Below are 12,177 nucleotides of genomic sequence, written 5' to 3'. Positions count from 1 at the left end.
GCTAGAGTGGGCTGCCTCGACTCTCCAGTAGACACTGGGGACATGTGCCTGCTCTCCCCATTCAGCTGCCTCAGACAGCTGAGTGGAGAGGTTTGCACTGCTCATGTCAGGCTGGCCTCTGCAATACGGCTAAAATATATTTTATTACCATTTTATTTTTCACCTTTCTGGCGGCACTGGCAGCAGGGGGGGATGATGCTACTTTGCCCTAAGGGAGTGGCCGCTGCAGCTCCTGTGTCCTTGACTGCCACAAGAAACTGAAGACATGGCTCTTTACATAAGCCAAAATCATGACCATGTGCAACCCCCATCTTATTAGCGCCAGGACATCCTCCCGGGTGAATAGTGCTCTCCACAAGTACCCATAACAAACAAAATATTTTGTGCTGGGCAGGGCACAAGCAAAATAAAAACAAATGTATTTCCAGCTTATGTCAATATTTTGTATTTGTTGAGCATGAAGCTATCACCTAAAGGTATCTGGATGCTGCCAAGATGTACGCTGTGAAAATCTGCAAAAAAGCAAGAGTGGGAAAGTTTTTTTTTTTAAAAAAGAAAGAAAAACAAAGAACTGGCATGCAGCCAGGTCTTCAACAGTTTTCTAAAATTCATCAGAGAAGACTTGTTACAGTTTCAACACCATGCTGGTTGTCTACCGTCTGCAACAGAAAAGCTGTGCCTCCAAAGTAACACGTGAAAAGGCTCTACAGTGAGGCAATGCAGCTTAGTCACAACTGGTGATGTAGGCTTGCATTTCTTAATATCCTTACAGTAATACATTTCTTAAATGTCCGTGTCTTTCACCACAATGCAAGTAGTTTTGACTGCAGAATGAGGTAGAGCAAGAGAAACTATAAAGACCCTTTCACATAAACATACCCCCTGAGCTTACTTGGTGGTTGCTTGTGTTGGTGTAGGCAGAATAGCATGCTACTTACTGCACCCAGAGTTTGTTTCTGCACCAAAACTGCCTACCATTCTCGTATAGAGAAGAGGTAGTCTAAGGCCTGATGTACAAAGTTATTTTGTGGATGTAAATCTCAAACTTTGTTTGGGAAGGCATAACAAATTGGTACTTGGATGTGGCATGTTTAGGACATTCCTTTCAAATATCATTTTTTTTGTTATGTATTCATTTTTTGTTGAAGTAATCTGATCACAGAACATTGAAAAGTTAAGAGTTAGTCATAACACATTTGCAAGAGGAACCCTTCCCTTTTCTGAATGTAAAAAAAAGTTGTTTGGGGAATGGTCCTGCCAACTCTTAAAAAAACCTAAAAAAGAAAATATTTTTTTCGTTTTAAATGCAGCCCTGTTTCCTTTAAGAAAAAAAGGGTCTTTTTAAACAAATGTTTCCTTTATTTAAATTCAGTCACTGACTTGGGTGTAAGAAATTGAGTTCCTGGTTGAGGGGGGGTGAACCCCTACTCAAGCAGACAGCTGTCTGAGTGGGCAAATCCCAAATTAACCTGTGCTTAACACTCTGGTAGCTAGGCACTAAACAGCCAGGCTTAACTTTGAGGCAACGCGTAAAGTATTTATTTAGCACCTCTAACAGTCATAAAGTGAAAATACAACAAATTAAAAATCTCAAGTCAGTTTATAAAACTAGAGTAAAATGTAATAAATTATGTGAGACCAATGCCACAGAAATCCAATCAGTAGAACCAGAGAAATGCAACATTTAAGTAACGACAATGCTTAGAAGCACAAAGCACCATTTGTTGTTATCTGTTTGTGCCAAATGGGGACAAAGTCACAAATTCAGGTCAACAGCGATGTTGGGAGGGCTGGGTACAGGAACAAAGTTAGGCCCACTGAACAAAGTACCTTATATCTTGGTTTGAGGAGCACTGTGATATCCCATGTTGGGTGCAGCGGCAGTTCTGAGGAAACTGCGCACTGTGATGTGAGGTCCTGCGCTGGGGATTCGGCACGCTGTGGCAGTTCAAATGTGGCTGTGAGGACATGCGTCGGTTCTGCTCACAGGACCACAGCTGGGCAGGAAGAGCACCTTCAGACCCACTTCTAAGGGTCCAGAAAGGGGTGGCACCACTTGGAGGGGAGGACTCGCAGCCGACAGAGTCCAGGTGCTGCGTTCAAGGTGCTTGGAGCCTTTTCTATCCCTGAGGCCAGCAGCTAGCACTTGGAGTCAGTCTGGTGGTCCTGGGTTCAAGATGCAAGTTGTCTACAGGTCTAGCTGTGTACTGAAGAGATGGGATCTGAGCATACAACATTTATACCTGGTGGCCACTTCGAAGCGGGAGAAGGTTCTGGAGGTTTTCACCCCCAGAGGTGTCTGGAATTTTCTGCCTCTTTGACCTGGCCCCAGCTGGTCTAGGAGTCATGAAAGAATAGTGTCAAACCCTATTAGTTTATAAGTTGGATCCCAAAGTTTTTTTTAAATATTTTCTGCACAATTTTGTGACCACTTTTTGCAAATGGAAATTCCCTACATCAGACTCTTAGATGTCTAGCTTTTGGTCTAGCCAGTTTTGCTTGAAATTTCATATTCTGCTACTTTTTTGGACAAATTCTGGCTCATCGCTCACTTTATAGCTTTTTTAAAATCCCTTAGTCCCTATCTATAGTCAAATTTAACTTGCCTCACTCCTATTCCCACCATTCAGACCAGTCTCTTTAAGAGGCCTGTCCCTTTATCCACTTTTTCTTAGTCTCTCACTCCCTGATACCACCCCTCAGCCATTTGCTTCCCTACTCTAGATTCTACTTACCAATGATTCTGTTTGTCTTAATGTGGGCAGGCTCTGTGGCAGCCCATGCCCCTCTCTCCTGGTTCTAACCTGTACTGTACTTAGTCACTACACTGGTGCATTCAGTGCCAGTATCTCGGGGTTAAGGAGCTGCAGTCAGGCCAATTCAGCACTGAGGTAGACAAAACTGATCAATGAAGCAGGTAGGTGCGGGGAGGCATCTGGAAGCTTGTTGTATCCCTATAGCTCGCAGGAGGTCAATCAACTGACCCTTGGAATTACCCTGGGTAGCTTGGGATCAAGACTAGCATGCCCTGTCCTAAAGTTGTTTTTACATTGTTGTAAGGCCTATCCCATAGACTAACTCTGAGGTATCTTATTTTAATTAATAAGTGCCAACTTCAGATTGGGAGCAGATGGAGAAATACTGTTTATACTCAAATGAAACATAATTTAAAAGTTGATGGGAGGACACACTCCTGTGGATTTCCCCCTCCCGGTCTCCTAGCTCTTGGGTTCTCCTCTCTTTCTAGATCTGGAGTTGTTGCCAAGTTATTTTATTTTTCCTCCTCCATTTTAACCTCTCCCTCCTCATCATCATGCTTCAGATTGCATTCTGTGGACCTCCTCCCAGACGTGGAGGGCTGTTTTGTACTCAAACTTTGGACAGCCTTCAGATGGCTTCAGCTACCTGTTCCCGCACAACATTTTTTGCAGCTCTGGTCCACTGTAGCATTTAAGGTTGCTGAGCTCCAACTCTATCATTGCAGGCATGGTGCATACATATGAGGCAGGAATAACATTTGGAAAAAGGAAAAAATAGCCAATCAAGGAAAGTTTAAAAAAAAAAAAAGTAAATTCTGAGAATCTGAAATCACCGAATGGCACTGCACAAACACACACGTATTGAATCCCACCACTGAACACCCATGTAAAAAATTGGATTATTGGTTGAGAGGGGTTGAAGCTCCACTCGGGCTACAACCACAATCCTTGTCAGGGTAAAACCACAAAAGTCACTAAATTAACCTGTGCTTAACCCTCTGGTAGCTTGGCACAAAGCAGTTGGGCTTAACTTTGAGGCAGTACGTAAATTATTTATGCAGTAATAAAGTAAAAATTCAACACAAGGAAAAATCCCAAAACAATTTAGAAAAATAGAGTACATTGTAATTAATAAAATGATACCCAAATGATAAAATTCCAGTTAGTACAACCGGATATATTGAATTTCAGTGGAATAATTTTTTGGTGGCAATAAGAGAGAAGCAGAATGTGCCACGTTTAATTGGGGGAAGCCATAAAGTCAGGCTGAACGCAATGGAGCGCAGGTCAGATGGACAGCGTTACTCTTGCTGAACAGTTACACTCTCAAGTCCAGAGGCTTCTGGCGCAAAGAATAGGTCGAGCGTAGTGGACAGTCATGGGGGAGCATGAAGAGCCGGTCATTGATGGAGCTTTGCATTGGCAGTCGCTGTGGGGTTGTCATTACTGTAGCGCAAATTGCAGGTATCGCTTTGCCCATTGTCCTAGACAGTTGCTGCTGAGGTGAAGAGCAGGTATCATCAGAGCTTCGTGCTGGTAGTTTTCATGGGCAGTGAAGCCTTGCTGAAAACCGGTCAGTTTGCAGCCATGAAAAGCAAATCTTTAGGATTTTTACATTTTCTTATGTAGTAACTCTCTAATGCCAGTCAATATCCTGGGGACTGTTGGGGGTGCGGGGCCACCTTTTGGGGATTTGGACTCACTTGACTGGAGGCCAGCGGCAGGGCTCAGGTAGGTCCAGTCGGAGTTGAGAAGTTGCAGGGATGCCTCTGTAAGCTTGTTGCACCCCTGTAGCTCACACAGGAGGTCAGCCAACTGACCAATGGAGTCACTCTGGGTAGCCTAGGAGCAAATCAAACAGGTCCAGCTTTTTTAGAGCAGACAGCAAGGCAGTTCTTTAAGCAGCAGAGCAGTCCACCTCCTCAATCTTCCACAGCTCCAGGAGTGTTCTGATGAGAGGTTCTGAAGGTTCCCTTACCCTAGGGGTGGTTCGCAGCTGTCTAGTGTGACAAATGCAAGAGCAGGCCTTGTGTTGTGTTCCTTTGTGTGTGGTGTGGGCAAGGTCCTAAGAAATGTAATCCAGGAAGCGTATAACTCCTCCCCAGCCATTGTGCCAGGAAGATCCTTTCCCCAGCCACATCTAGGTCCCATTGTTCACTCTCTGGGCCCAATACACATTCTTGAAGTGGGGGGGGGGGGGTGGCATGAACAGGCAAAGGCAGCTGGAAACTTCTAGAAAGGCCTCAAACTCTGGGCAGGAAAATGGCAAGTTTCTAAAAGTGGCATTTTCAGAATTGCAATCTAAAATAAAAATGTTACGATTAAAGAGGGTTTCAAATTACAGTTCATTTGAGTGTAATCAGTATTTCTCTACCTGCTCCCAATCTGAAGTTAGCACTTAGTAATTAAAATAAGGTAACCCTGTGTTAGTCTGAGGAAGAGACAGGCCTAACAATAGTGGAAAAAGGCTTCAAGTGTTTTTCACTGCCAAGACCTGTAAAGCTTAAACACACACACACCTTTAACTGCCTACCCTAGAGGTGACTTATAAATATTAAAAACAGAGATTTAGGCCTGGCATAAGGTATATTTTGCCAGGTCAAAATGGCAGTTTAAAATGTCCTTGAAGGCTGCAGTGGCAGGCCTGGCATGTTTTAAAGGGCTACCTTAGCGGATGGAACAATGAGTGCTACAGCACACTAGTAGAATTTAATTTGAAGGCCCTGGCTGCATGTAGTACTATATACTAGGGGCTTTAAAGTAAATTAAATGTACCAATCAGATGTAGGACAGTTTTACCATGTTTTTGAGAGAGAGCAACAAGCGACTTACAACTATTTAACACAGGAAAAAGTTCACCCAAAAGCCAACAAAAACTTGTTTAGCAAAGAAAGGCAAAAATCAGGGCTGACCCTGTAGAAATGTTCAAGTCCAACAAAGGTTAAAAAATTTAGGAGTCATGGTTTATTCATACTTGTAAAAATTATATATTAAGAGTTCATGGTTGTTAAAATCCACTAATGCAGTCATTTGGATTGTTTGTACTAACGAGACTTTATTTCTACACAAATTAACCCTTCTTTGCAAACTTAGAATGAGAATATAGTGTTAAACAATAGGGCCCATATTTATACTTTTTAAGCGCCGCATTTGCACTGCTTTTTTATGCAAAAATGGCGCAAACTTAAAAAATACAAAGTGCCGCTTTTGCATCATAAAATTACGCAAATGCAGCGCTAAAGTATAAATATGGGCCTAAGGATCTAAACCCATGACTTGTAGTTTGCATGCAACTCTTTGATGCCAGTTCATAGCTCACTGTGATGTATTGGAAGGGTAGCAACTTATGAACTGAAAGTAACAAAAGGATCTCTGTGTCAAAAGCAGTTAACCCACTTATTTACCTACATACAATACAAATCTGTGGTCTGGATGTTACATAGCTTGCACATTAACTCTCTATTATACTACTTTAAGTCAAAAATATGACTGGACAAAACACATAACTCTCCTACAACTGCATTAACCACCAGACTTATCTTAATTATTATAGTTCCCTGCAAAATTCACTAAGATGTCTATAGCAGGTGTTTTAACCCTTTAAGATATTTCAAACTTCAGTTAATTTGGGACCAATTAAGTGAGCTAGAATAGATATACTGTCACTTGTCCTTGTTGCCAAATGTCTTTGTGGCAGCGTTAGAGAAATTTAAATATGTATGTTAGCCTCTGCTTTCCATCATGACTCAACCCTCTTTCCTCTGCCACAGCTTGAACCCCAATTTATGGTTTCCAGGAGTAATATTTTTCCAACTCCAGCTCTTGTTGTTGTTAAACACGGGTTCCTTCATTTAATAAACTATTTTAAAAAAAAAGACAACTTATCTCCCACAAATAATGTGTCCTGCTAATTGAATGACCACTGTTGCTTTGGAAATAATAAAGCACTTTCTATTGGCAACAACTGTCATACCATTGTCACTTCAAGCCACACATTTGCCTATTGGCTACTTACAAAAGAGGTCTGCTGTGATCCTTCTGCCTGCATTGGGAGCAATGCCAGTACAGCAAAAGAGGCATGCAGGTTTAAAGAGCTGAAAAAGAAAGGAGCAGACCCTGCACAGGCAAACATCTCCATCCTGGAGTGGGTATCTGGGGCAGTAGGAGGGATGTGCTTGCTTATGTATTTGTGGGCCAACTCGTTTTCACAGTCCCAGCTGAAGGAATGATTCAGTGCACTAGAATAGTGACCAATGTGAATTAAGCATCCTCAGCAAAACAAGTCAACATCCAAAACTACTTGCTTGGGCTTCTGTGCTGCAGTTCTTAACTTTTGTAGAACATAGTTTTTTTGTTATAGTTCAGTGCACAAATGCAGATTCAGATATGGAGTTTTAGGGGCATATTTACTAAACTTTCACAAAACGCAACCCAGAAAGGCTGTTTGCTCTGCTGCACTGCATGAAAGGGGAAGAGCAGAAATGCACCATATCTACAAATATATGGTGCACTTCTGCTTTCTCATAGTGCTGGTGTACTTTAGACAGCCCAGCACCAATGCAGGAACTCTTGCACCATGGGTGCATGGCTGCCTGCATTACAGGCAGGATTGGTTTGGTGCAAGAAGGGATCATTTCCTGGCTATAAACAATCCTTAAGGTATATTCCTATTTCAATTGCAGCATACATAGAAAGAGGAAGAAACAACTAGAAATGGAGATAGTTCTCCTCCATACAGCAGCCTCTTGAAGGTGCACTATTGTGGCTCAAACCCAGGAGCGGCCTTTAGTAAATATGGGTTTGCATAAAAAATCCGCAGGTTGATAGATAGGAATGCCCCATGCGCCACCCACGGAATCCCTCCCCGACACATAGTAACATAAAGCAGCACTATGCTTTCTTTTCCCTCTTCTCTAAGCCTTGCAAATGTGGCTTTGTGTAGCTTATTAAATCCAGAAATACATGTTGCATCAAGGCTGTGATAAAGTGATGCAACCCCTAAACAAAATGTCAGTAAGCCTGGGTTCTAATTATTATTATTGCTTTATTAAATTGATATGAAATTACCGTGAATTTAATCAACAGGATTCTATTATGGTTGATTACTAAAAATGCAAAATGATTTTTCATGTGTTTTTATATTTATTTTTTGTTCTCTCAGGACAAACGAAGTTCTACGTGATGCTGCGGTGTGATTCCCACGTTGCCGAAATCACGTCGAAATACACTGACCATCTACATACTACGATGTACTTAAAAGGGACTATTATTTCCCATTTTACCTGCTATTTATTTTCTGCTGATGAAATATCGTTTATTGTTGAGTTTGGGAGTTTTTCATTGGACTCAACTTCGTGCTTTTAAATAGCAGAATAAATTCAGCCGTACAAGCAAAATCGTGGAAATGAAAAGTGTGAATCCCTCTTTATTTTCTAAATCTCTTTTGTGTTGAGGCTGGATTTCTGTCCAACAAAACATCATATTCATTTTATTTACGTATTTTGGCAACTGTAACATTTTCAGCAGAAATGCAGCGGTGAGGGTAACTATGAGGGAGGTGTTTGATACTGACTAAGGTAAGCTGAGGTGAATTATACTCGTCACTTTGTGAAAGTTAACTGCAAAGGGAAATGTTAATACACATCATAAAATAGTGTGTCATAAAAAAAAATCGGCTAATTAAATTGTCAGGCTACCTGGTCCCTTTCTTCCCTGTAACGGAGCTGTCACCATTAACAATGCCCCCCAAGACTTTAGGGAGGTCATCTTGTGAAAGTGTCCCTCTTCCTTGAAAGCAAATAACTAAGTTTGCAGACGTACAACCTCTTTCCACCGTTGCAAAATGTAAGAACCACTTACCAGGTTTGTGGAGTTTCCAGTCAAAAATTAGTACCTGTGTTTTTTTTTTTTTCAAACTGTATATAAGTATGTATTGGTATTTATCTACCACAAACCTAGCTAGAAAGCAACCAAGCACTGTATATTACATGGGAGACAATTCACAAAACTGTGTACATCAAGACCCAGTTTTCTCAAGAACTATCACAACACACTACAGCAAGATAAGATGGCCAAGGGCGAATAAGACACCCTTGTGCCAAAGTGCAAGCGTGTCTTTGTTGTGGGAAGCACAGGTGTTATACAGGAAGTGTTCTTCTCCATAGCTAGCTTTGAGGCATTTCTCATTTTGCATATGTGCGGTGGAATAAATCCTCATTTCTTGAGTTCTCACAGTAAAAGTTTGGCATTGTGCTTGACCTCAGTATCAACTGGGGCTGGCTGTAAAGAACTAGCCCTTCGTATATGGAGGATGTAAAATAGAATTTTTCCAAGCACTTGGAATTTTTGGTGAATATAAATAGTGAAGAAAGGGAATATGCAGTGAGATAAATAGCCACGTGATCCTGTAAACAAAGCAGATGGTATGCCAACTTGGGCTCAGGCCACACATGATCAGCAAATAAAAGCAATATGTGTGTGTAATTGTATATTATTTGGGGGAACTCAAACCCTCTTACTTTCTCTCTGTCTCACCACCTTTCTCCCCCGTTTCAATATATATATATATATATATATATATATATATATATATATATATTTTGCTCTCTACTTAAACACTTTTATCTCTACCCTCCCCTAAACCCTAACAAAAAACCTTACCTTCATTTACCGCTATCAGCCCCTGAACTCTAAAATGCCCTTAACCCCTTTCCCTCAACCCATCCCTGATCACTAAATACAACTTACCTCTCTTTATCTCTATCTCTACCCACCCCCTGAACACTAAAAAACCCTTACCGCCCTTTACACCTACATCAGCTGAACCCTAAAAAACCTTACCTCTCTTTACCTCTATTCAGACCCGATCTTTAAAAAAAAATTACCTTCTTTTACCTCTACCTGACTCTAATCCTTAAAATACCTTACTCCCCTTACTTCTACCCAGCCCAGAACCCTTAAAGACCCCTTACCATCTGCTTGCCCTTGAACCCTAAAAACCCTTAATGCCTTCTACCACTACCTGGCCCTGAACCCTAAAAGCATCTTATCCCTTTACCCATCCCCAAGCTCTAAAAAAACAATACTTTATCTCTACCCACTCTAATTGCCAAAACAACTTTACCTCTATGCACTTATGACTCTTTAATACTCCGTCCCTTAACGCTTATACAGTTCCTTTAAGTGACAAACTTCGCCATTTAAAAACAAATACCCTCATTGTAAAGACAAGCGATGTAAAATGTTTAAAAAGAGCCCTTGCTGTACTTGCCTGCGTTGTAGACTTGTGTTGTAATGTTCATCATCTTAAACACCCAGTTGTAAATGTTACATACCAAAATGCACATAATTGCTCTTTCTGTGATGGTGTCAGCTAGACGAAATGGCTCCACTTTCAGAGATGCACTAAATACACGTTCCACACTCTTTTCCGAAATGACATGTTCATACCATGTTTGGCTGCAGATGCACATGCTCTGCATACTCCAGCCAATTAGTGTTGGATGCAAAGATCTACAAGTTGTTTTGCTTAGTTGTGTTCGAGTAACTGAGGCCCTCATTACAACCCCGCCAACAGGCTGGCGGTAACCACTGCCAAATTATGACCATGGAGGTGAGAACTCAGACAGCCACTTTACCACACCGACCGCCAGGGCGGAAACAACAGCCACCACGGCGGTAGCCGCCTACAGCCAGCCAGAAGTCAATGTTCCGCCCACTAAATTATAAGACAGGAAACCGCCACCTTTTCCGGGTCAGTACCAACAACATCAAAAGCCTGGCTGAAACTAAGCTCAGAAGGGAAAGGACTCGCCTCTGGAGAAACGGGGAACAACCACGCCGCCATGGAGCCCGACCTGCAAATATTTCCAATGATTTTCTAAGTCCTGCTACACCACTAACACCAATGACGGCGAAGACGACCACAGTGAGTACAGCCGCCTAGCACACAGGGGGGGGAGGGAGGAAAAAAAGGGTGACACACAAACGCAACACACACACACACACACACACACCCACCCACCTCCAACGCCATGCAAACATACAGCTGCAGTAATAAAACATATATACCCTGTACTCCTGAGGAATAAGGCAAGGACAACCGGAATGTGCTAAAGTGAGTGTAATAATATCATAACAGTAGAAATATGAAAATGCAATGTACTGTTATATACATAAGTACAAAACAAGGGACACTGCCCAGTCCTCATTGTGCGTGGGTCACAGGGCCACAGGCCGAAGTCCAAGGCCCCACCTGTCACCTGCAGTAACATGGAGAGAACACTGCAGGGGCATCAGTTGGAAAATAGGCAAGCATCTCAGGGGTACGGGGGCACGTTAGCCGGCAGATGGAACAAGACCACTGGCCCTGGAGGAGGCAACATGCCCTGTGCACGATCCTGGGGAGTGCAAGGCCACAGTCTCTCAAGTAGGTGACTTGCCCACATGCTCTGGAGGGGGCAACATGCCCTGTGCTTGGTCCTGGGGAGTGCAAGGCCACAGTCTCTCAAGTGGGTGACTTGCCCACATGCTCTGGAGGGGGCATTGTGCTCCTGATCCTGGGGAGGCTGGGGTTGGTGGGTGTCTTACCCACTGGTTCTGTAGGTGGCATCATGCCCTATGCTCTTGATGCTGGGGAGTGCAAGGTGACAGTCTCACAGGTGGGTGTCATACCCACTGGATTTGCAGGGGGCAGGCCGCACAGCAGCCCATGGAGGCAGGTCTACATACCGTCCGCTGGTGGTGACGGCTGCTCAGTGGTGCTAGTGGTGGTGGTGGTGGTGGTGGTGGTGGTGGTGGTGCTGCTGCTGGTGGGGGGGAAGGTCCAGCCCGTCCCCTGCAGCCTTGGATAACTTCCCAGTGGTGGTGGTGGTGGTGGTGGTGGTGCTGCTGCTGCTGCTGTTTGTGGGGGGAAGCTCCAGCCCATCCCCTGCAGCCTCGGATGGCTGCCCACAGGTGGTGGGGGTGCTGCTGGTTGTGGGGGGAAGCTCCAGCCCATCCCCTGCAGCCTCAGATGGCTGCCTACTGGTGGTGGTGGTGCTGCAGCTGGTGGTGGTGGTGGTGGTGGTGGTGGGGGGAAGCTCCAACCTATCCCCTGCAGCCTCAGATGGCTGCCTACTGGTGGTGGTGGCGCTGCTGCTGGTGGTGGTGGGGGGAATCTCCAGCCCATACCCTGCAGCCTCGGACAGCTGCACAGCGATGGTTGGTGGTGGGGGCTCCATCTGAGTCCCTGCACCAGGCCCCTTGCCCTTCCTGGCAGCAGCTGGGGCTGGCTCCTTGGTCTTCCGTCCCGCAGCTGGGGCAGGCACCCTTTCCTTGAGGCTGCCTGGTACAGGCTCCTTCAACCTATGGACAGTGCCCTGGATCCTTTCCCATCATGAGTGGTGTGGAGACTACTGGGCCGTGGACTGGTTGGCTG

The 12,177-nt window shown here is 43.9% G+C and overlaps 1 protein-coding gene across 1 annotated transcript in view; it reads left to right on the top strand.

The window, feature by feature from the left end:
• The window catches only part of GLRX (glutaredoxin), a 59,151-nt gene extending 50,981 nt beyond the window's left edge, over positions 1-8,170 (top strand). Inside the window, exon 3 of the mRNA XM_069225670.1 lies at positions 7,921-8,170. The gene's annotated coding sequence lies outside the window, so the exon portion shown is untranslated. The remainder of the gene's footprint in view (positions 1-7,920) is intronic.
• Positions 8,171-12,177: the final 4,007 nt, after the last annotated feature.

This window comes from Pleurodeles waltl, chromosome 1_1, assembly GCF_031143425.1.
Source record: "Pleurodeles waltl isolate 20211129_DDA chromosome 1_1, aPleWal1.hap1.20221129, whole genome shotgun sequence".
In the NCBI taxonomy this organism is placed as follows: domain Eukaryota; kingdom Metazoa; phylum Chordata; class Amphibia; order Caudata; family Salamandridae; genus Pleurodeles; species Pleurodeles waltl.
The sequence above is the reverse complement of the archived record's forward strand: the minus strand, read 5'-3'. Positions and strand labels throughout refer to the sequence as shown.